This window comes from Nicotiana sylvestris, chromosome 8 (assembly GCF_000393655.2).
Source record: "Nicotiana sylvestris chromosome 8, ASM39365v2, whole genome shotgun sequence".
NCBI lineage: Eukaryota > Viridiplantae > Streptophyta > Magnoliopsida > Solanales > Solanaceae > Nicotiana > Nicotiana sylvestris.
The window spans coordinates 35,233,447-35,257,681 of record NC_091064.1 but is presented as its reverse complement, the minus strand read 5'-3'; positions in this window follow the sequence as shown (position 1 = coordinate 35,257,681).

Below are 24,235 nucleotides of genomic sequence, written 5' to 3'. Positions count from 1 at the left end.
ATTCCTGTGGCAGTTTCCTATTCTTTGGAGCGGTTGGCAGAGATTTATATCTGTGAGATCGTTTGTCTTCATAGTGTGCATGTGTCTATCATTTCTGATCAAGGTACGCAATTTACCTCGCATTTCTGGAGGTCAGTACAGTGTGAGTTGGGTACGCGGGTCGAATTGATCATAGCATTTCATTCTCAGACGGACGGACAGTCCGAATGTACTATTCTGATTTTGGAGGATATGCTCCGCCCTTATGTTACTGACTTTGGAGGTTCTTGGGATCAGTCCTTGATGTTAGCAGAGTTTTCCTACAACAACAGTTATCAGTCGAGCATCCAGATGGCTCCCTATGAGGCATTGTATGGTAGACGGTGTCGATCACCGGTTGGGTGGTTTGAGCCGGGAGAGGCTTGGTTATCGGGTACAGACTTAGTGCAGGATGCCTTGGATAAGGTTAATATCATTCTGGATAGGCTTCGTACAGTTCAGTCCAGACAGAAAAGTTATGCAGACCATAAGGTTCGTGATGTGGCATTCATGGTCAGAGAGTGAGTGTTTCTTCGAGTGTCGCCCATGAAAGGCATGATGAGATTTGGGAAGAAGGGCAAGCTAATCTCTAAGTTCATCAGACCTTTTGAGATCATTGATCGAGTGGGAGAGGTGGCTTATAGACTTGCATTGTGGCCAGGTTTATCAGCTGTGCATCCACTGTTTCATATGTCCATGCTTCGGAAGTATCACAGCGATCCATCCCACGTGTTAGATTTCAGCACTGCCCAGTTGGACAAGGATTTGACCTATGAGGAGGAGCTAGAAGCTATTCTAGACCAGCAGGTCTATCAGTTAAGATCGAAGAGTTATCCTTCAGTTTGTGTGCAGTGGAGAGGTCAGCCTGTTAAGGTAGCTACCTGGGAGTCCGAGTACGATATGCGGATACGATATTCCCATCTTTTTACAGACTTAGGTAATTTTTTATATCCGTTCGCGGACGAACAATTGTTTTAGAGGTGGAGAATGTGATGACCCAAAAGGGCATATCTTGTTTTAGAAGTCGAATCCGTGTTTCGAGGCCTTAAAACCTCCTTTTATCTCTCCTCAATTTGCATGTGCAGTCCGGGCTTGTATCCGAAAAGCCCTTATGAGAAAAATTTCAAAAATGATGAATTTTGGCTTAAAAAGATGATTTTGTTGACTTCGAACGTTTTGAGTAAACGGTCCCAGAGGGTCTAAAGTAAAATATGGGACTTGGGCGTATGCCCAGAATCGAATTTCGAGGTCCTAGCCCGAGAAATGAATTTTTGAAGAAAATTGTTTAACTGAAAATATAATGTTTTTTAGAAATCGAACAACATTTGATCTTATTGGTATCAGGCCCGTATTTTGGTTCCAGAGCCCGGTACAGGTTTAATATGGTATTTAAGCCTTATCTGTGAAGTTTGGTGATAAACGGAAGTGATTTGACGTGATTTGGACCTTTGGTTGAAAAGTTAGAAGTTTTGAAACTTTCTTGAAAATTTCATGCAATTTGGTGCTAAATTCATAGTTCTAGGTGTTATTTTGGCGATTTGATCGTGTGAGCAAGTTCTTATGATGTTTTACGACTTGTGTGCATGTTTGGTTTGGAGTCTCGAGGGCTCGGATGAGTTTTGGATAGGCTACAGAATGATTTTGGACTTAAGGAAAATTTTCTGGTATGTTGCAGGTTTGCAGACTTCGCATTTGCGAACAATTGATCGCATTTGCGATTCCAGCAGACCAGGCCAAGCTTCGCATATGTGAAGTAGTGTCCGCATTTGTGAGTTTGCAATTGCGAACCGATGATCGCAAATGCGATATCTGCGATTGTTCAAAACGAGTTTTGGACAGGATTTTTGATTCATTTCTCAAATTTTTAAACCCTAAACTTCAAGAGGCAATTTTCCAAAGACCACTTCTTCCCCAAATCATAGGTAAATGATTCTTAACTTATTTCTTTCAATCTATTTCATCTTTTTACAAGATTTCATCCTAGAATCTAGGGTTTTTCATGGTTGAATTGATTGTTTTTGGGTAAAATTTAGGAATATCGAAATTTGGGGATTTAGACCTCAAATTGAGGTCGGATTCCAAAACCAATTGTATATCCGGGCTCGGGGTGAATGGGTAATCGGGTTTTGGCCTGAATTTCGAGTTTGGACCAAGTAGGCCTGAGGGCGGATTTTGAATTTTTGGAAAGAATGTTGGGAAACCTATAATTATGTATTAGAATTGATTTCTTTAGCGTTTATTGATGTTATTAAGTTAATTATGGCTAGATACGAGTGAATTGGTGGTGGAATCGAGAGGTAAAGCAGTGGTTGAGCTTTGAAATACCCGTTGGCTTGAGGTAAGTGTTTGGTCTAACTTTGACATGAGGGATTAGGGATACCCGACTTGCTTGCTATATCAAATACCATGTGTGTGTCGTATAGGTTTGGTGACGGGCATCTATGCGTCGCCAAATTACTTGTTTAGCCTTTTCCCTTGCCCTGTTTCCCTATATATTGCTCTCCTGTCTTACTTGCTACTTGGTTATTGATGCTTCCATGTCTAATTGCTTCTTGTTAAATATTGCTTCTCTATTGGTGCTGTTAATGTTTCCATTGTTAAATTATATCAGACTGTTGGTTTATACTGGTTTATTGGTGCTTCATGGTACACTTTGGTTGGTCTTACTGTATAGTTCTAAACGGTGAAGTTTCATAATTGTAGTAAATTCCATTGTGTTGGATTGAAGTACCAGTGTTGTGGAGGATTTGAGTTAGCTTATGAAACATTTGTCTTTATTTTGTGATTGGTGCTGATATATATATTAGGATCGGGATGCACGCCGAAACAGGAGGAATACGGGGGAATGTGATTATCCAGTGGGATTGGGTTGCACGCCGCAACAAGAAGTAATAAGGGTGGACAGGTGGGATCAGGTTGCATGCCGCAATAGGATGAATAAATGTGATATATATTGAGGAGTAATAAGGGTGGAATGGTGGGATCGGGTTGCACGCCGCAACAAGGAGTAATAAGGGTAACTTTTGTACTGTTATTGATGATATGGTGGGGATCGGGATGCGCGCCGCATTAATTATTACTCATGTATTCATTAAGGATTGGTTATAACTAAGTATTGGTAGAAGATTTGGTTTCGTATTTAAATGCAAGCTACTGTTATATTTCGTTCTGTATTTCCTTTCTGTTTTAGCATTAACTGCTCCAGGTTATATATGTTGTTATGCCCCGCCATAGCCTCGTCACTACCTTATCGAGGTTAGGCTCGACACTTACCAGTACATGGGGTCGGTTGTACTGATACTGCACTCTGCACTTTTTGTGCAGATTTCAGAGCTAGTAGCTGATCAAGAGGTTGGTTGCTGTTACTGCATTTAGGAAACCCAAGGTAGTCCTGCAGGCGTCCGCAGGACCTGGCGTCCCCTTCTAGCTTTACTTCATTTCTGTTTTACTTTCTCCGAGACAAATGTATTTTATTTCAAACCATTACTTGTAGTATTCGTAAACTGTTTGTGATTTGTGATACCTGTTTCTGGGTGGTATCTATTTCGACTTTCGTTAATAGTATATGATTAATCAGTTAAATTATGTTCTTCCACTTTTATTCCCGCTGATTTAGTTTTGTTAAATTTTAATTATAAAAAGGATAAAGGAAAAAGGTGTAATATTCTATAATGTTGGCTTGCCTAGCGAGTACAATACTAGGTGCCATCACAGTCAAGAAGGTGGGAAATTCGGGTCGTGACATTTATATTTGTGGATGGATCTTCCACGAGCTGGATTGGCCTTATAGATTACTGGGTGACTAACTAGCAGTTGGTATGTATATATTCGGGAAGGATCTTTCCTGGACTGGATTGGCCATATATAGTACTGAGTGACTGAGCATGTCGAGTGATTGAGCATGATGAGTGGAATGTGTGAGATAGAGAGATTAAGCACTCTGAGAGTGTGAGTACACGAGTTAATCTCTGAGATACATTGCATTGACAGGGTCATCACTTGTTTTAGAAACAAATCATGTGTTCCAAGGCCTTAAAAACCTCCTTTTTACCTCACCTCGATTTGCGTGTGCAATCTGGGTGCATATCCGGAAAGCCGTTATGTGAAAATCTGTGAAAAATAGTAAATTTTACCTTTAAAATAAATTTAGGTTGACTTTGGTCACCATTTTGGATAAACGGGCTCGGACCCGTGATTTGACTGTCCCAGAGGGTCCGTAGGAAAATATGGGATTTGGGCATATGCCCGGAATCGAATTCCGAGGCCCCAAGCCCGATGAATTTTTAAAGAAATGTTTTCTGGAATATTTATGAGTTTTTGGAAATGAAATGTGTTTGAAATCTAATGGTATCGGGCCCGTATTCTGGTTCATGAGCCCAGTGCAGGTCTTATATGTGATTTAAGTTGAGTCTGTGAAATTTGGCAAGAAACGGACTTGAAATGACGTGAATCGAACCTTATTTGAGAAAATTGGAAAATTTGATTTCCTTAAGTGATTTCATGATTTTGATGCTAAATTCATTGTTTTTTATATTATTTTGGTCATTGATTGCACGAGCAAGTCTGCATGATGTTTTTGGGATAGTGTACATGTTTGGTTTGGTGCCCCGAGGGCTGGGGTGAGTTTTGGATATGCCACAGAGTGAAATTTGGACTTAGGATACTGCAGATTTTAACTGGTATATTGCAGTCCTACAGGCTTCGCATTTGCGAAGCCGGGCTCGCAAATGCAAGCTCGCAAATGCGAGAGTTGTGTCGCAAATGCGAAAAGCCCAGGTCCAGCATTACCTCGCAAATGCGAGGTACTCATCGCAAATGTGATGCCTTCAATAGTAGCCAGTGGTCGCAAATGCGACACCACCTTCGCAAATGCGAGTTCGCAATTGCGAACATATGATCGCAAATGCGAATGTTGCAGGTTCCTTAAGGGTTCACATTTGCGAACCCTGGTCGTAATTGCGACATCTGTGACCTGCAAATTTATAACTTAGCCGAAAATCTTCCATTTTTCAAACCCTTTCAAAACCAAAACACTCTTGGGATTTTTTTCAAAGATAACTTCTCTTCCAAATCAATTGTAAGTTATTTCTAACTTGTTTTCTTTAATCTTTAACATCTTTTCACATGATTTCAACTCAAAATCAATGTTTTTCATGGGGGAAATTGGGTATTTTGGGTAGAACGTAGGTTTTTCAAATTTTGGGGATTTGGACCTCGATTTGAGGTCCGATTTCAAAACAAATTATATATTTGGGTTCGTGGGGGAATCGGTAATCAGGTTTTGGTTCGAACCTTGCATTTTGACAATGTGGGCCCGGGGCGCTTTTTGACTTTTTGGGGAAAAACTTTATAAAACTTATTTTCATGCATTGGAATTGATTCATTTAGCATTTATTGACATAGTTAAGTAACTTGTGGCTAGATACGAGTGAATTGGTGGTGGAATCAAGAGGTAGAGCGATAGTTGTATTGTGTTTGTGACATCAAGGTAAGTGTTTGGTCTAACCTTAGCTTGAGGAATTAGGAGTCAAGTCCTATTTGCTATGTCTTATTTGTTGAGTACAACATATAGGTATGGTGACTAGTATCTATGCGTCGTTGTCCAGCATGCCCGTGAGTCTTAAATTGAAGTCATTGTGTTCTTATTAAGTACTACAAATGCCTAAGTTGTTAATTCACTGGGTTGAGCAAGAATTATGATTATTCTCGTGGAAATTGCTTATGGTTGAGTATTGGTGCTAGTTGAGGTTTCTTTCATGAAGTTAAAGGTTGGAACAAGTTTTGTTATAGCTGAGTCTCTTGCCGGGACGTATTTACTTCTTACTGTCGATTCCCTTGCCGGGATATTGTTGTTCTCTTATTGTTCCCTTGTCAGGATTCTTCTGTGATTGGTGTTGAATTCTATATTGGGATCGGGTTTCACGTCGCAACAATATTATGTTTGGATCGGGCTGCACGCCGCAACAGTATTATATTTGAATCGAGTTGCATGCCGTAATAATATTATAGTTGGATCGGGTTGCACGCCGCAATAGTAATATATGATATGGAATGGGTTGCACGCCACAACAGTTTTTTTATGATTTGGATCGGGTTGCATGCCGCAACAATAAAGGATAAAAGTGGTTATTGTTTTGTCACAGTTTCCTATTTTCTTTCTACTATGAGTTTTAAATTGTTCTTTATGCTTTCCTCGTGAGTTACTGTTGGTAAATGATATTCTCCCGTAGCATGATCCCCCTCCCATCCTTAACTGTATATTCCTGCTTTTATTTTCCGCTGTATATGATATAACTACACAGGTTTATTTGGTAGTCTTGTCCTAGCCTCGTCACTACTTCACCGGGGTTAGGCTATGCACTTACCGACATATGGGGTTGGTTGTGCTGATACTACACTCTGCACTGTGTGCAGATCCCGAAGCAGCAGATTTGGGACCTTAGCTTGGGTGGGTGCCTTCAGTCCATACGGAGATCCAAGGTAGTCCTGCAGGCATCCGCAGGCCCTACCGTCTCCCTCTTTCTTTTATTCCTGTTTCACTTATGTAATTCAGAAATAGTGTTGCATTTATTTTCGGACCTTGTTTGTAGAATTCTTAGACCGTCTGTGGAGTTGTGACACCAGTTCTAGGTAGTCTTTGTTTAAGAAGTTGTATTGGATATATTTACATGGTTTTATTGTATCTTCCGCTTGGTTAAATTTCCACTGTTTATAACCTATTTGTTTAATAATTTTAAAGGATTAAAAGTGGGAAAAGATAATTTGTTCAAACAGTTGGCTTGCCTAGCTTTCATTAGTAGGCACCATCACAACACCCGAGGGTGGGAAATCCGGGTCGTGACAGACATACACACATGACATACAAGCATAGAGATGCATTTTCCTCATATTGTACGATATCACGTTATTCATGACTTCTCACACATATTGACATATGGGCATAAAGATGTATTTTACTCTTGTTATCTGGAAAGAAAATGAAACATCTTATTTATTGTTGAAAGGATTTTTGGGAAAAATTACAGTTTTCAAACTCACTCATATTTTTCAACGAATTCGGTAAAAGATTTGGGTTTTCACTAATTTACTTGAAAAGCAGACCTATTTTCTGGAACTGTGAACGAGCTGAGCATTTTATCTCTGAGTTACTTCCTTTATTACTTTTATTACGTTGTTATGAACTATTGTTGGCTATTGGTGTTGGACTCCGATCCATGTTCCAGCTCGTCACTACTCTCAACCTAAGGTTAGGTTTGTTACTTATTGAGTACATGAGGTTGGTTGTACTCATACTACACTTCTGCACCTTGCGTGAAGATGTTGGATGCTGATGTTGCTGTGATCGAGGGGAGCTGGAATTGAAGACGTACCTGTGTTCCGGCAGTAGCTCCCTCTTGTTCATGGTAGCCTTAGATTCATAAAAATCCTTTTATTTACATTTCAAACAGATGATATATTTATTTCGTGCCAACTTTGTAAATTCTAATCTTAAAAGCTCATGATTTGTACTACCAGTCCTTGGGAAATGTATAAGATTCAGATATTTCCTTTTATTTATTGTCTCATTGAATTTCATTGGAATTGAGTTATTGTCAATTGACTTACCTAGCAGGTTGGGTTGGGTGCCATCACGACTAGTTGGATTTCGGGTCATGACAAGCTGGTATCAGAGCTCTAGGTTCATAGGTTCTACAAGTCATGAGCAAGTGTCTATATAGAGTCTTGCGGATCAGTATGATGACATCCATACCTATCTTCGAGAGGCTACAAGACATAAAGGATATACTTCCCATATTTTTTTCCTCATCTTGTGACAGTGATTCAGCTTGAAAGTGTAACTCTTTGAATTCCTTCCATGCATTCGTATGTGCATGTGAGAACTCGGTATTGGCTGTGCATCGACAACTTATGATTCCATAGATGAAGTGCGAGATATGATTTTGGTGTGCTGATGATGGGCTAGTCTGGAGTACTTGAGGACGAGTTTTGACTGTAGCTTGAGCATAGAGGCTTCGGTTGTGTGAGCACGTGCTTTTGGACTTTTATTTACAGTAATGTCCCTATGAGTGGAATTTGTGTATCAATGAGTGGTTGGATGGCTATGGTAGTACAACGTGACTACAGGAAGTGTTCAAATGGATTGAATGTGACGAGAAGAGTTTGCTTGAGATGTAAAAAGGACTATTAGGTGTTTGTTTTCTATCTTTATTTGATGTATTGCTCGAGTTGTGTGTGTGTTGAGGGATCTTTCATGTTGTTTAATTGTGGAGTGAAGTCAATTTTCATGTCTTGTTGTGAGTTCAAACTGAGGAAGGTTAAGTAATTGCGTAGTAATTATGGCAGTGGAAAGGTATAAAGAGATGGAAGTTTGACGCTAAATAGGTGGGTTATAACCTACAAGGCAATTTACGGATGTGTGATTTTTATGATGTTATGTGAAGGCTTTCTTTTCTACCAATGGATTATATTGTGCGATTTGGGTTTGGATCGGTTGTAATAGTTGACCTGAACCTCATGAGGAGGAATGCGAGATTTGCAGATGATTTGAGGTATTAGATGGTTTGTGTTACATGAGCTTATGAATGATTGAGTTGAACTTCGGTGCCGGATTATGGCAGTAATAGAGTATGGGTATTATGAGTTATCGAGTGTTTTGTTCTATGACTTTAAGCCAAGTAAGGGAGTCTGCTATAGACGATTTGATTGCATAATTATGTGTATATTGGTTTAAATTTAAGGCATACTCGTGAATCAGATATGACTTGCGGAGGTTGAGATCGAGGATGACTTGAGTAAAGGAATTTTTGGATACGGGTTATATTACACTTTATAGGTGTGTGGGAATCATGGAATGATTGAGTTGTTATTCATGACGGATGTAGTGTGCATAGAGTAAGGGTTCACTCAATTGTTTAGAGGTGTGGGTTACTTCTTTGGGTGTTGATGTGCTAATGGGGCACAAGTCGTTCGGCCCGTATTGGCGGTGTACTTGAGATGTAAGTAGAGTAAATGACTCCGAGAAGGTTCTAATGGGTTCAAGATTTATAAGTAGCAATTGAGAGTTTTCCAGATTTGTATATGGATAGAACTTGAGATTTACATTGAATGGTATAGGGACTCGCAATATTTCTATATCATTATGGATTATACACTTCGGTATCAAGGAGGTGAATGAAACAACTTTAGATTCACATAAGGTCTCGTCAGTGGGTGTATCAGTTGTGGTGCTTTGGGGTGCTTAAGATGGAATTCAATGGGTTATGGGCCTTATGGTGGTGTGTTTTTATGCTAGGATCTTGTGGGTGAGTTTTTATTAAGGATCGTAGTGTTCTAACAAGGAGAAGTGTCAACCTGAGGGTAATTTGTAAGGAACTCGGATAAATAGGACATCTTGGTAGTAGGTTGGATCAGCACGGTAATGGGTGTGATCGGTTCTTTGGGTGCTTATGATGTGGTGGGTTTCTACAGGTGCTTTGTGGCAACACTCTTGGGTTTGGCGACCTGAGTAGCTTGGTTAAGTTAGAGAAATTCTTTACTGATGGCTTGGTTATGTGCAAATGGGTTTCGAAGAGTTCTCGATGGTTACTACCACGATTAGAGGTGTATATTTTTTACTGACGTGCAGAATATGTTGCGTATTGTTATTTTCTCCTAGATGAGTTGAAATGAAGGGTTCCTTGATAATTGAATATATAGTTTGCTTGTGAATCAGAGTGGATTATGAGATTCACGTACTTTTCATATAATGGAATGATTGGTAAAATATTTTGTGTGGGATTAAGTTTTGTGTGTGCAAGGTCGCGATTCAGTTTTGAAAGGAAGGTCATGAATTATTAGGCACCATGGACGGTTTCAAAGTACTTGGGGAATGATGTTACTATTTGGTATTGCATGAGAAGAGTGTACATTTCAGAAGGCGCATTGTGCTATGGCTTGCAGATGCTTCATTGGTATTGCGGTACTCGCTGGGTTGATCTATTGCCGATATTTAGATTACGCTATGTGGCAGGGTGAATTATAGAGGTATTCCTCGTGGGATGATCGTGTATGGGGATATTAATACATTCAGGCGGTGGAGTTGGGATCAGATATGGTATTTTGTATGTTCTATGGATTGGGAGACTGAGAGTTCTCAGGAGCAAATTGTTCCATAGGTGTGGACGGTGAAGATGTGGCCAAAGTTAGCCAAATGGTATTATGTGTTATGGTTAGTTCATTATTTAATTTTAGAGAGCTATTTATCTATTTGTGGATGATCAGGGTTGATCTGGGGGCCCATTGGTAGACCTAATGAGGATGTGTATCCTACACCGGCTTAGATTGGTTGACTCTGTACTGCTATTGTTGAGGAATGTGCCATTCGATTAGAATTGATTCTATTCATATCTGGTATCTTCTATGTGTTACTCTTACATGCTACGAGGGGTTGTGATCTATTGGTTATATACACACATGGTGCGATTCTATTGGGGCCTTATAGAGAAATTTGAGCGAAATAGGTATTTGGGTGATGCATGATTGATGGCGCACTGGTAATGTTCTTTCGGGTTGGGTGGCATTGTGTCATTTGCTTCCCCGTGATTATGCTCATGAACTTTGGGTACTTGATGTTGAGTTACGTGTGGTTATTGATTTTGAGTTGGGTGGTTTGAGGTACTTTATATAGACCATTGTTTGGATGGGGTCATGAATTGTAGCGGAGTTATGTTGAGATACAATCCTTTTTGTTAGATTCATGTGTTTTAGTTCTACGGAGTGCGATGGGTTTTTACCATTGCGTTGTGGTGGTACTTGCTGAGCTTGCATGATAGTTCCTTCTTTTGAGTCATTTTCCATGTTTGAGTACATCTCAATTGTTGTGTGTTGGTGCACGGATTGCACGATTTCTGTCTTTGGTTAGTATTGGTATGGCATGTACATAGAGTTGCTGGTATTTGATAAGATGAGGTCATCAGATCTAGGATGTGTGTCATCAGATTTGATTGCGACACATTTGGAAGGATAATATCGAAAGTCGGCTTAGAAATTACTATAGTTCTTGTCGAAGGAGAGGGAGCTCCATGACTTGTTGATATGATGAATGGTTATGAGTTCATCGTGTTTCTTTTATCATCGGTAGTGTACGAAGGTTTTAGAACAAGATTTTGTTCGATATGAAGTTTATTACCGGAATTGGGTTGTTTTGAGCAGCTACTATGATTAGAAATTTTGATAAGGTATTTGAATTATGTGGTATATCCCGTGATTGTATATTGGGTTATGGTTATGGCTGGATATAGCTTGTTCAGACTTATACAGTGTATAGATTGCGAGGTTCAGGTCTTGTAGGATATTCGGGATGTTGGAAAATTGGATTCTAAGACTTACAGGCTAAGGTTGATGTAATGACCTTTAGTATGTTGTGTCTTCGGGCCGATATGGAATAGGGTGACATGGGATCACCCTTAGTATGTGCATGGTAAGGTTACACGGCGGTTTGGCGGCTTTGGAACAACTCTGGTCACTTTCGAGGACAAAAGTATGTTTAAGTAGAGGAGAATGTAACGACCCGATCTGTCATTTTGAGCATTTGCACTTTGCTCAGTAGTTTATGGGCATTAGTAGCTTCATATGATGTATTATGACTAATGTGAATCGTCGTGTTTAGTTTTTCAAGTTATTCGAAATTGATTTGGAAGAATGAATTTCATGGTTTAAGCTTTAAGTTGAAAGAGTTGACCAAGTTTGAATTTTTACTATTTGATTTCGTATTAGAGTTTTGATGGTTTCATTAGGTCCAGATGGTGATGTTGGACACGGGTGTATGCCCGGATTTGCATTTGGATGTTCCTAGAAGAATTCGGCACTAATTGGCAAAAGTTAGAAATTTGAAGGTTTGGAAAGTTCATAAGTTTAACTAAGAGTTGACTTTGTAGATATCGGATACAGATTGTGATTCCGGGAATTGGAATAGCTTCTTTATGTCATTTTTGACTTGTGTGCAAAATTTGGGTTTATTCCGGATCGATTTGTGATGTTTCGGCACGAGTTTTGGAAGTTTAAAAGTTCAAAGTTCACCAAGTTCGAGTTGAGATGCGATTCGTCGTTCCTATGTCGTTAGGTATGGTTTGAAGCCTCGAGTAGGTGTCGCGCCCCCTTTTCCCTCTGTGGAAATCAGGTTTATGACATTTTGGTATGGGACAACTCTTTCCTTTTGGGAAAGGGGTTTGCATTTTTGAAGAGTCGTCACCTAACGATTTTAAGGTGTTAGGGCACCTATAGAGTTTATTTATAACTACGTTTGTTAACCAGAGTTAGGGTAAGGGCTTGAAATTATCCTAAGGGGAAGGTGTTAGACACCCCTCAGGATCCACTAGTGTGGTTCCCGGCCAGACCTTTTTTGTGAATTTGTACAAGTAGCAAACAAACAAGTATGGCTCACAGTAGGGGATTTAAGTTTAAATATACAAGTGTCAGAAGAGGACAATTAATAAAAGAAAAGCAAGATTTTGAAAAGAATTACAATCTAAGCATGCTTATGAATGTAAAGAGGGGTGTCCTAGGTTTGTTTATAATATGGATCACATCAATGCGATACCCAGTATGACACTCCTAAAAGAGGGGCTACACGTGGTATTAACGCACCGATCATCATATCCATATCTACCTTTTCCCGCCCCGTGAAGGTAACTAAAGCGAGGGTTGGTCTCGACCCCTATTGAATGTTGTTACTCATCCCTTCCTATCAGTCCCGGAGAAATTTAGGACTCCTATCCTACAAAAGGAGGTTCTAGGCAGACCCTTAAGTTTAAAAGAAAAACATTAAGGTGACATATAATTAACAAGTAGGACTTCAATTAAAGAGAGCATGGAAGACAAACGAAAGGCTCAAATATACCGCCACATACAGTGCACATGAACAACATGACTCATACACAGATAATGTCTGAATTCAGAATTCTAAAGCATGGTATCTAAGTGATAACAGCAGAACCAGATATATTGCATGACTCAGAAAAGAAGTCCGAATCAGGCTTGCCTACTGATTTTAACATGTTGGCAGTTAAACAAAGGGAGTTCTGGTTTTATTATCTAAGTTATTACCTAAGACTTACCTAGTCATAAAGTAATATGCAGCAATTATTCAGAGTTAGTAAGAGAGTTTGGAGATTGTTTTTACCTAAAACATGCTATTCTAGTTGATACGAATGCAGAGATTGTTACCAATTTTATTTACAAACATCACAATGTGAAATTATTACTTTATTACCTTTTCATGAATCAGTAATTAACTAGGTGTTTTAAACAAAATGCAAACAGGATCCTAGAATATGATATCTAATATGCACATGCAAATGGCAGGATTGTCAAAAACAGAATCCCTAAGGCATGATTTCTAAATGGGCACAAAAGTTGCAGAATTATTGAAATAAGACTTCTGAAAGTACAAGAGTAACATCCTTTATGCTAATGTTGTTATTGTCCTAAGAGCAGGATTTCTAAGTGATAAACATAAAACATGGATTAGTGATGGATGAGATGCTGAAGCCAGAAACATGGGACCTAAGAGCATGATTTCTAATGCATGTATGAGTCCTAAGCATGGTTTCTATCGCACAATTAATAATATAACCCTAATAACATATTTTCTACCCTTTAAATCTATAACATGCATATTTACCCCATCCCTTTTCACTAGCCACCCCAATACTTGTTTACAACAGGTTATTACAGACCAATATTGAAATGAATTACATAAGTAAAAATGAAAAAAATAAGAAGTTACACTATAGGAAGCCTGATTAGGACTTCCTCCCTGAGTTATGTAATAAACCACCTCAAGTGCCGATACTGTTCCATAGCCTTTCTCATATCTGGGTGTGTCAGAGTTCCCTAAGGACCTCAAGGGGTCCCGGGTAGTGCTCAAACCCAGATTGCATAACCAAGATAGAGTAAGTGCAGTGTGGAAAGGCCAGATTTTATGTGTCCAAGCTCAGAGGGAGCTCAAGGGTCCCAAGGCAAGGCTCACACAAAAGGGGCAGAACCTAGTGGTCTAAGAGTATATGTGAGACTCATTGACATAGATTTAAAAGAGTTGAGTTGGAAAACAGTTTTGAAACAGCATGTTTGAAATAAGTTTGTAAAATAACAGAAGAGTTGCTTAGGGAAAAACAGTATGGAAAGGAGGAGAGAATAGGAGCAACAATAACTTGGAACAAGCCAATACATACAAGATAAGTTCAAAGAATAGGAACATTCACAAAGAGGGGAGTAAAGGGGTTGGGGATACAGAGAGACCAAATCAGAAACACATAAACATGGATGAGAAGAGAGGCATATTGACCGGCAATCGCAAAGAACAAGTAGGGACTGATTGGCCTTTAGAACATAAACAATTAATTCAAACTGTTAACAAGGGAATCATGCGTGAAATTAGAATAGTAATAAGACATAGGGACAGGGTGTGGGAGCGATCATGCAGGGGTCTATTACACATAATTAGTTATGACTTAGTGTTAGTCAAGTACACTAGGAGACATGCTAGTTGAGGGACATAAACAAGAACTCAAGTAGACATGTTGATTACATTTGAACAAGAGAGGGCAGAACATAAGCATGCTGAATAAAACAGTAAACCAGACAGACAATTAAACACATGAGTCATTGAGTTAGTGTAGAAAGAGACAGGGATTGACAAACAATGGAGTACATTGAGTTGAGTTTCAGAATTGAACTAGGGACATACTAGTTAAGGAAGCAAACTGCAGAAAAGTAAAGCAAGTAGAGTTCCACAGTCTAGCCTTGGCTTTCAGCCGTCTAGACAAGTAGTAGCACAAGTAGTAGAGAAAGAAGAGAGAGTTTGAGTGTATATGTGTGTTCTGAACTGTGTTCGTGTGTTTAGAGGTAAAACAAGAGTGTATATATAGCACTTTAGGAGTAGAACTAATAAGGTAAAGAGAATCATAGTTTAATCAATTAAGGATCAATCAACCAATCACAAAATCAAATTCTATAGTGAAGTTCGGGAAAGACCCCTTTAATTTGGGAATAGTCAATTAATAGTCATAACAGGGTTCACTTAAGGTAATAAATCAAAACCCTACCATATAGGGAGTCAGTAAGATCCCCCAAATTACTGATAACTAATTAAGGCAAGTATAACCAATCAAGTTCACAAATAAGGAAACAAGTAAAATCCCAGCACACTGATTTTAACAGGACAATCATTCGAATCAGTAAAAACAATCTTAGAGAATACCAATTTTAACAAGAAAGATTGCTCAAAACCCTAATAGAAATTAATCACGCAAGGATCCCGAAGAATATTAATTTTTAATAGGGAAGATTGTTCAAACCCCTAATACATTGGGTTGATAGAAAAATAAATAAATAATTGAGAACATGTGAAAGAAAATCAGTGCAATAGACAGAAACATCTAGAATTCACGCATATATAAGAGAATCATTCAGGATAGTGAATAATACTTAGTTTAAACACCGAAAAGTAAGAAAAATCTTTGAAGAAAAGTCTGATATGAACCCTAATTTCAAAAAAAAGAGAGTAAACGAATTCGAAACAATTAATCAGACCAAGAGATTTTTAAAGGAAAACACCCAATGATACTCGAATAACTACAGATCTATAAAGATCTGAGAAAATTCGAACAATAGTGAAACTAGGGTTTTTAGAAAATAGTAGAGATGAAGAAAAAATCGGTTAAAAACTCATGGATATACCTAGATCTAAGACAAATCTAAAGAAAAGTGGAAAATCTCAGGAGTTAGGTTTTCAGAGAACCCAAAGAAGATGAGAGAACCTTAAAACGTCACCGGTTTTAGCCGGAAAAGTCATAGATCTTACTCGAACAACCATAGATGGACGCGAAATGGCACGAAAGACCATAGATAGGAGTTGAACCGTTCCAGGTTCACTTGAGGACCTCAGGGTGGTGTCAAACCAGCGTGGGGTGATGATGAGAGGTCATGGTTTCCGGCGAGGGAGGTGGCCGGAGAAGGGTGGAGAGTGATTAGGGTTTGAGGGTGTCTAAGAGAGAAGATAGGACAAGATGATTCAAAGGCGACTCAACTGAAAGAATGGGGTAGGGTTTTGGGGGGTCGTTGGGTTAGAAAAGGTAAGAAATAACGTGGACTGTTGATTTGGGAGATCAACGGTCGAGATTAGAAAGGGTAGGTGGGGTTTGGGGTTTGGGTATGGGTTAAAAGGGTGTGGGTAGGGTTTTTAATTGAAACTGGACTGGGAATTGGGGTCCAATTTTGGCCATACTTAAAAGCCAAATTTGGCTATAATTTAAATAGCTAGTTCTTTCCTATTTAATTTATAAAAATAGTAAACCATTTTTGAAAAATAATTTATAAACACTAAAATGAGTTATAATTTATAATTAACAATTTAAAAATACAGGATCCAATTTTATGCATATAAAACATAATTAAATCTTAAAAGGGCTAATATTGCAATTATGTGCAATTTAGATTTAAAAATACTAAATATAATTGTAAAAATATATAAAAATTACCGTAGCCATATTTTGGCATAAATATAGAAATCCAATAGATGAATCATCAAAATAATAATTTTGGAAATAATTATTGGGGATTTTATGGATAAAAAGGGAGAAAATAAATCAATTTTAAAATCTTAAAATTATGGAAAAAATAATAAAACCCTTGGACATGCTTATATATGCATATATATGCTATTTTGAAGGTATTTTATGTATTAAAAATATATAGGGAAAAATTGGGTATCAACAGCTGCCCCTCTTTACCCGGGAATGATGAAAGAGTTTTCGGGTAAAGAAATGATGGCCAATCTTGACTGAGCGAAAAGGTTTGAAGAGGTTAGGCCGCACCCTAGCTTCTGAGCTGCCTATATATATCCCTGGTTCACAGGAATCAGGCTGTATGTAGTTCATGATTCACCCGCAGAATATGCTGATGAAGACATTTCAAGAATTGACGTAATATCCAAGGCCGGGTGAGTGAAATGTTTGCGGGAATGGTTAGGTTTGATATGGATGTTCGAACTGGAGCAGGATCGGTCCTGTTGGAATGGTCGTTGCTCGCCGGTTTACCTGCAATTAGAAACAATACAAGCGTATCCTGTGCATAAATTTAAACATGATGCAAATTCCCGTTGGACCATGAATGTTGTATTCGGATGGTGGGAATGATGTCCTTAGACCATGATGTCATGGGCCATGAAGCATATGATAAAGGATTCGCAGGCCATGACATGATGTTCTCGGGCTATGAGGATGGTGCCTCCGAACCATGACACCTTCGAATATTGATATGTAAAAGATTGAAAGAGATCCTCAGGCCATGACATGGTGTTCTCGGGCTATGAAGATGGTGCCTTTGAACGATGACGCCTTTGGATGAGTTGGCGATACTTTAGCCCATGAAGGATGCAATATTATGATGCCGACAAGACAGAGCTTAGTCTTGCGAATTGAAGGGCAGAGCTTAGCCCGTAAGAAAAGCGAGATAAATAGTGCTTGGGATAACGCTTAGTTTCGAAGAAAATTGGAGGCAGAGCTTAGCCTCAGAAGGCAGAATGATAGCCTTATGCAAAGATGTGAATGCATATGGAGGTAGAGCTTAACCTCTGAAGGCAAAATGGTAGCCTTATGCAGATTGGAAGGCAGAATAGTAGCCTTATGCAATGCAGATGCAGATGGAGGTAGAGCTTAACCTCGGAAGGCAGAGTGGTAGCCTTATGCAAGTTGGGAGGCAGAATAGTAGCCTTATGCAATGCAGATGCAGATGGAGACAACATTTAGTCTCGGAAGGCAGAATAGTAGACTTATGCAATGCAGATGCAGGTGGAGGTAGAGCTTAAACTCATAAGGCAGAATGGTAGCCCTATGCAAGAATGCAGATGGAGACATCGTTTAGTCTCGGAAGGCAGAATGGTAGCCTTATGCAATACAGATGCAGGTGGAGGTAGAACATAACCTCGGAAGGCAGAATGGTAGCCTTATGCAAGGATGCAGATGGAGACAATGTTTCGTCTCGAAAGGCAGAATAGTAGCCTTATGCAAGAAATAAAATAACAAATGACAATAGAGTTTTCTTAGCTGATAGCAGATTGTGGCGTTGTGATTACTGGGAGCATTGTGACATACGGGGCATCACTGGTGTGTGCGGATAGCAAATGTTGGCAAGTGAAATGGTTCGGAGGGTCGTATTCTTGAACAATGTTTGTTTCATGGGCGTACATTATATTTAATGATTTCGCAATCCTAGTGCCTTCATTAAAACAAAAATCATGAGTTTTGCAAGAGGGAAGGTTAGTTCGTATCCCCGTTGGCTTTGCTTGACTTGTTCGGCTCTGACTTAATGGGTTGACATTTATGGCTGTTGCTCATGAGGCGATTGGCTGAAATTACTTCGGAATTTTGAGGGTCCTCCTCAAAATTCTGCCCTAGTTTCCAATTGGGGGGGGGGAGAGTGAAATTTTTATTGAATTGTGACTGAACCCATAAGGCTGCCTACATATCCCCTCTTAAACGGGAATCAGGTCAGGCGTAGTTCAATTTACATCATATAAGGAAAGCATAAAGATTACACATAGTAACGTTTGACTGCATCTGAATTGATCGGCTTTGGCCAGACTTCTCCGTCCATATCTGCAAGTATGAGGGCTCCTCCTGTCAAAACCCGGTGAACCATGTATGGACCCTGCCAGTTGGGAAAGAACTTCCCTTTGGCTTCATCTTGATGCGAAATTGTTTTTTAACACCAGCTGCCCCGGTGTGCACTGTCTTGGCTTGACTCTTTTGTTGAAGGCTCTGGACATTCTGTTCTGGTAGAGTTTACCATGGCAGACTGCATTCATTCTCTTTCCGTCTATAAGGGCTAGTTGCTCATAATGACTTTTCACCCACTCTGCGTCGTTGAGCTCAGCTTCTTGTATGATCCTTTGGGAAGGAATTTCTACCTCAGCGGGAATGACAACCTCTGTACCATAAACCAGCATATAGGGGGTTGCCCCGGTTGATGTGCAGAGTGTGGTACGATACCCCAGAAGAGCAAATGATAACTTCTCGTGCCACTGTTTATGTTTCTCTATCAATTTCTCAATATTTTCTTGATATTCTTGTTGGTGGCTTCTACAGCTCCATTCATCTGAGGCCTGTAAGCCGTGGAATTCTTGTGTTTGATCTGAAATTTCGCACATAGCTTTCATCAAGTCACTGTTGAGGTTGGAGCTATTATTAGTAATGATTGATTATGGAATTCCAAATTGACAAACAATGTGGTTGCGGATAAAGTCTGCCACGACTTTCTTAGTCACTGCTTTGTAAGATACTGCTTCAACCCATTTAGTAAAATAGTCGATGGCTACCAGGATAAACCTGTGTGCATTGGAAGCGGCAGGCACAACTGGTCCAATAACGTCCATTCTCCAGGTGGCGAACGACCACGGTGAGCTTATTGTGTAAAGCTCTCTTGGAGGTACCTTTATCATGTCTGCATGTATCTGACAGTGGTGGAATTTTCAGACATATTGGATGCAGTCTGTTTCCATAGTCATCAAAAGTAACCAGCCCCGAGTACCTTCTTTGCTAAGACAAAGCCGTTCATATGTGTGCCGCAGGTCCCAGCATGAATTTCCTCTAGTAGCCTGGATTCATCCTTTGTGTCGACACATCTCAATAATCCCAAATCGGGAGTCCTCCTATACAGGATTCCTCTGCTGTGAAAGACGTTGTTGGAAAATCTTCAAAGTGTGGGTTTTGAGTAGGTTTAGCAAGCTCCAGGTACTCTCCTTTTGCTAAATATTCCTTGATATCATGAAACCAGGGCTTTTCATCTACTTCCTCTTCAACATGGGCACATTAAGCTGGATGATTGTGGACTTTCACCGGAATAGGGTCAGTGAAATTCTTGTTGGGATACTGTATCATAGATGATAGGGTAGCCAATGCATTTACGAACACATTCTGAATTCTGGGGACATGCTGAAATTTCGTCTTCGTGAACCTCTTTCTCAATTCCTATACATCATGCAAATATGGGAGTATCTTGGAGTTCTTGGTAGTCCATTCTCCTCGTACCTGATGTATAAGTAAGTCTGAATCTCCAATTACTAGTAGCTCTTGAACATTCATGTCAATGGCCATTTTGAGCCCCAAAAATGCAGGCTTCATACTCAGCCATATTGTTGGTACAGGGGAACCTGAGTTTGGAAGACACCGGATAATGCTAGCCGGTTTATGATATTAGGACTGCTTCTATGCAAACTCCTTTGAAGTTTGCTGCTCCATCGAAGAACATTCTCCAACCGTCGTAGGATTCTGCAATGTCTTCTCCTATGAATGATACCTCTTCATCAGAAAAATATGTTTTCAGGGGTTCGTATCCTCCATCCACGGGGTTTCAGCAAGGTGGTCTACCAGTGCCTGTCCCTTAACCGCTTTCTGAGTTACGTAAACAATGTCGAACTCACTCAACAGGATTTGCCACTTGGCTAGCTTGCCAGTAGTCATGGGCTTCTGAAAGATGTACTTCAAAGGATCCATCCTTGATATGAGATATGTAGTATAGGCGCAGAAATAATGTCTCAGATTCTGCGCTAGCTAAGTCAAAGCACAACAAGTGCATTCCAATAGAGAATATCGGGCCTCGTACGAGGTGAACTTCTTACTGAGATAATAAATGGCTTGTTCCTTCCTCCCCATTTTATCCTGTTACCCCAGAACGCAACTGAAAGCTCCATCTAATACTGCAAGGTAGAGTAATAAGGGTTTACCTGGCTCGGGCGGGACTAAGACTGGTGGTGTTGACAAATCCTTGATTTTGTCAAAGGCCTTTTGGCAATCATCAGTCCATTTGGTGGCAGCATCCTTTTTCAACATCTTAAAGATTGGCTCACACATAACTGTAGATTGTGCTATGAATCGGCTGATGTAGTTAAGCCTTCCCAAGAAACTCATCACATCCTTCTTGTTCTTTGGCAGTGGTAGTTCTTGAATAGCTTTGACTTTCGATGGATCCAGTTCTATTCCTCATCGGCTCACAATAAGCCCAAGCAATTTCCCGGCAGGAACCCCAAATGTGCATTTTGCGGGGTTCAGTTTCAGGTTGTACCTCCGCAGTCTATTGAAGAACTTCCTCACATTTTCTATATGGTCAGTGGCCTTCTTGGATTTGATAATAACATCATCCACATAGACCTCTATCTCCTTGTTTATCATATCATGGAAGATGGTAGTCATGGCCCTCATGTAGGTGGTCCCTGCATTCTTCAGGCCGAATGACATCATCTTGTAACAGTACACTCCCCATGGTGTAATGAAAGCCATTTTCTCAGCATCTTCCTCATCCATCTAGATCTGATAATAACCAGCGAAGCACTCTACGAACAACTGTAACTCATGCTTTGTGCAATTGTCAATCAGGATGTGTATATTTGGCAAAGGGAAGTTGTTTTTCGGACTGGCCCAGTTGAGATCCAGTAGTCGACACAGACTCTGACCTTCCCGTCCTTCTTTGGTACTGGCACAATGTTGGCCAACCATGTCGGGTATTCCACTACCCTGAGAACCTTATCTTTGATCTGCTTGTTGACTTCTTCCTTGATTTTCAAACTCATATCAGACTTGAGCTTTCTAAGCTTTTGCTTTACCGGTAGACACATCAGATCGGTTGGTAGTTTGTGAGCCACAATAGATGTACTCAAACCATTCATGTCATCATACGACCAGGCAAATATGTCCTCATACTCCTTTAGAAATTCTATGTATTCTTTCTTCTCTGACGGCGATAGGTGAATGCTGATTCGCATTTTCTTGACGTTTTCTACATCTCCCAGGTTGACAATATCGGTCTCGTCGAGGTTGGACTTAGGTCTGTTCTCAAAGTTCTCAACTTCTTTGACAATCTCATCAGGTATGTCATCTTCCTCTAAATCAATGTCTATTTGTTGCATTGTCTCATTGCATGTCACAATCATTGGTTCATCAAGACAAGTAATAGTAATGCTGTATAGGTAAAGTAATGAGAGAAAAATGATAGCAATAAGTATTAACTCATGAGAAACATCAAAATGCTTTCGATAAATTGAATAACTATTTTGAATATTGAAGATCTTATTACAAAAATTTAAAAATGCGAAAAGAAAATCATTTCATAAATAAAAATAGGGAATAATGCTTGTTTTAGCCTTGCTACCCCGAGGCTTGTCGGGCTTTGATTGTCCTGATGGTCCAATTCTTGAGATATGCCCCTCTGCTCACAGCTTGTATGGAAGGGCCTTCCTCCCCCTCTTCCTCGAGAATAACGCAACAGTCTATATCACTTCCTCTAGAAACAAGTTCTTCACTACTGCAAGTGCTTCTTCTTCATCTGACACATAAATAGTGTCGGCTTGTTGGAAGGTCTGCTCCAGATGGGGTATTGGATGGTTTAGTGGATATAAGGACCGCGCCATGGTGCCAACTAGTCATTGAATTCTTCCCAGTGTATTCATATCCCAAACTGAAGGTAGTGCCATATTTCTTGAGTTTTATGGGTTTAGAGATCCCTTGGAGGTTCTTGCCGAGCCCTTTGCCAGGTTCGTACCCACTCCAACTTAGTATACTCTCGATTTTGCTATCCCACCATTTGTCTTTGTCGATATCATTGACCCGCTCAATATGGTGGTAAGTTTCTCCACCCAGCTTCCTTCTTCTCTCGATTGCTAGAATAGTCTGGCGGCTGTATATAGGGTTGCTACCGTCACCATGAATGATCACTTCCTGATGATTCCATTCGAACTTTACTGCCTGATGAAGCGTTGATGCTACGGCCTCAACAGCATGAATCTATGGCCGTCCCAGTAGCAATTTGTAAGACGCTAGTACATCTATCACCTGGAAATCGACCTCAAACCAGGTTGGTCCCATCTTCAAGCATAGAATAATCTCACCAATGGTGGACCTCTGAGAACCATCGAAGGCTTTCACATTGATTGCTCCATCATTTATCTCATGCAGCCCTTTACCCAACTTCTTGAGTGTTACCTGCGAAAACATGTTAAGACTGGAACCTCCATCGATTAGGATTTTGGTGATGAAATAATCTTCACATTGCACGGTGATGTGTAGTGCCTTGTTGTGCCCCAACCCTTCAGGTGGCACCTTTTCTTCATGAAAGGTGATCTTATGGCTTTCTAGGACTTGTCCTACCATATTAGCCATTTCTCCGCTAGTGATGTTAGTTGGTATGTATACTTCATTTAGCATCTTTATCAAAGCATTCTTGTGTGTCTCATAATTTTGCAGCAAGGAGAGAATGGATATTTGTGCTGGCGTCTTGTTCAACTGGTCGATGACCGAATATTCCTTGGCCTGTAATTTTCCTTCAAAGGTCGTCCAGACCTGTCTCAATGAGGGGCGGCTGATGGAGGCCTGTTTACTTGACTTAGCCAGATGTTCAGGAGTATAGACTCTACCAGTTCTTGTCATACTCTGTGCTATGACAGTTTCTTCAACCCTGACCTTACCCTTCCTTCTCGCCTTAGCTATATAGTCCTAGGGTACAACATTTGTATAGAAATGGTGACATGGTTGACATCGTCATTGGGATCGGCGCGACTATCCTCACTTAGATTGGAACATGTGCCTTGGGTGGCAAGACTGCAACCTCAAATGGTACGGGTGCATTTGTCGGAGACACGAATTCAACCTCAATTGGTGCGGGTATCTTTGCGGGTGGCGCTGCTTCATACTCAAGAGGTATTGACATATTCACCTTAGCATCCTCGGACGGTTGGATCTAGACTACGATTAGATTGAGAGTCATTGTTGGTTTCTTTAGGTTATCACCTTCTGCGATCAAACTGATTGATCTCCTGGGATCCCAGTCATCTTCTATTTCAATCATGTGGATACCTCCACCCTTATGGTCTGGCAGAGGGTTGTTGCGGACATTCGGAGCGGTTTCCTTTGCCACAATGATCTGGTTATCAATCAAAGATTGTATCTTATCTTTCAAGGAGCGACATTCATCGATGGTGTGCCCTTTCATGCCGGAGTGGTATGCACAGGACTTGTTTGGGTTAACCCACTCAGAAGGATTCTCCGAGGTTACCGCAGGGATAGGGGTGACATAACCAGCAACTTTGAGCTTCTCATACAGCTGGTCGATGGGTTCAGCAATGGCGGTATATTATTTTGGAGGTCTGCGATCAAAATTAGGTCGGGGTCTAGGGAAATTTTGGCATACA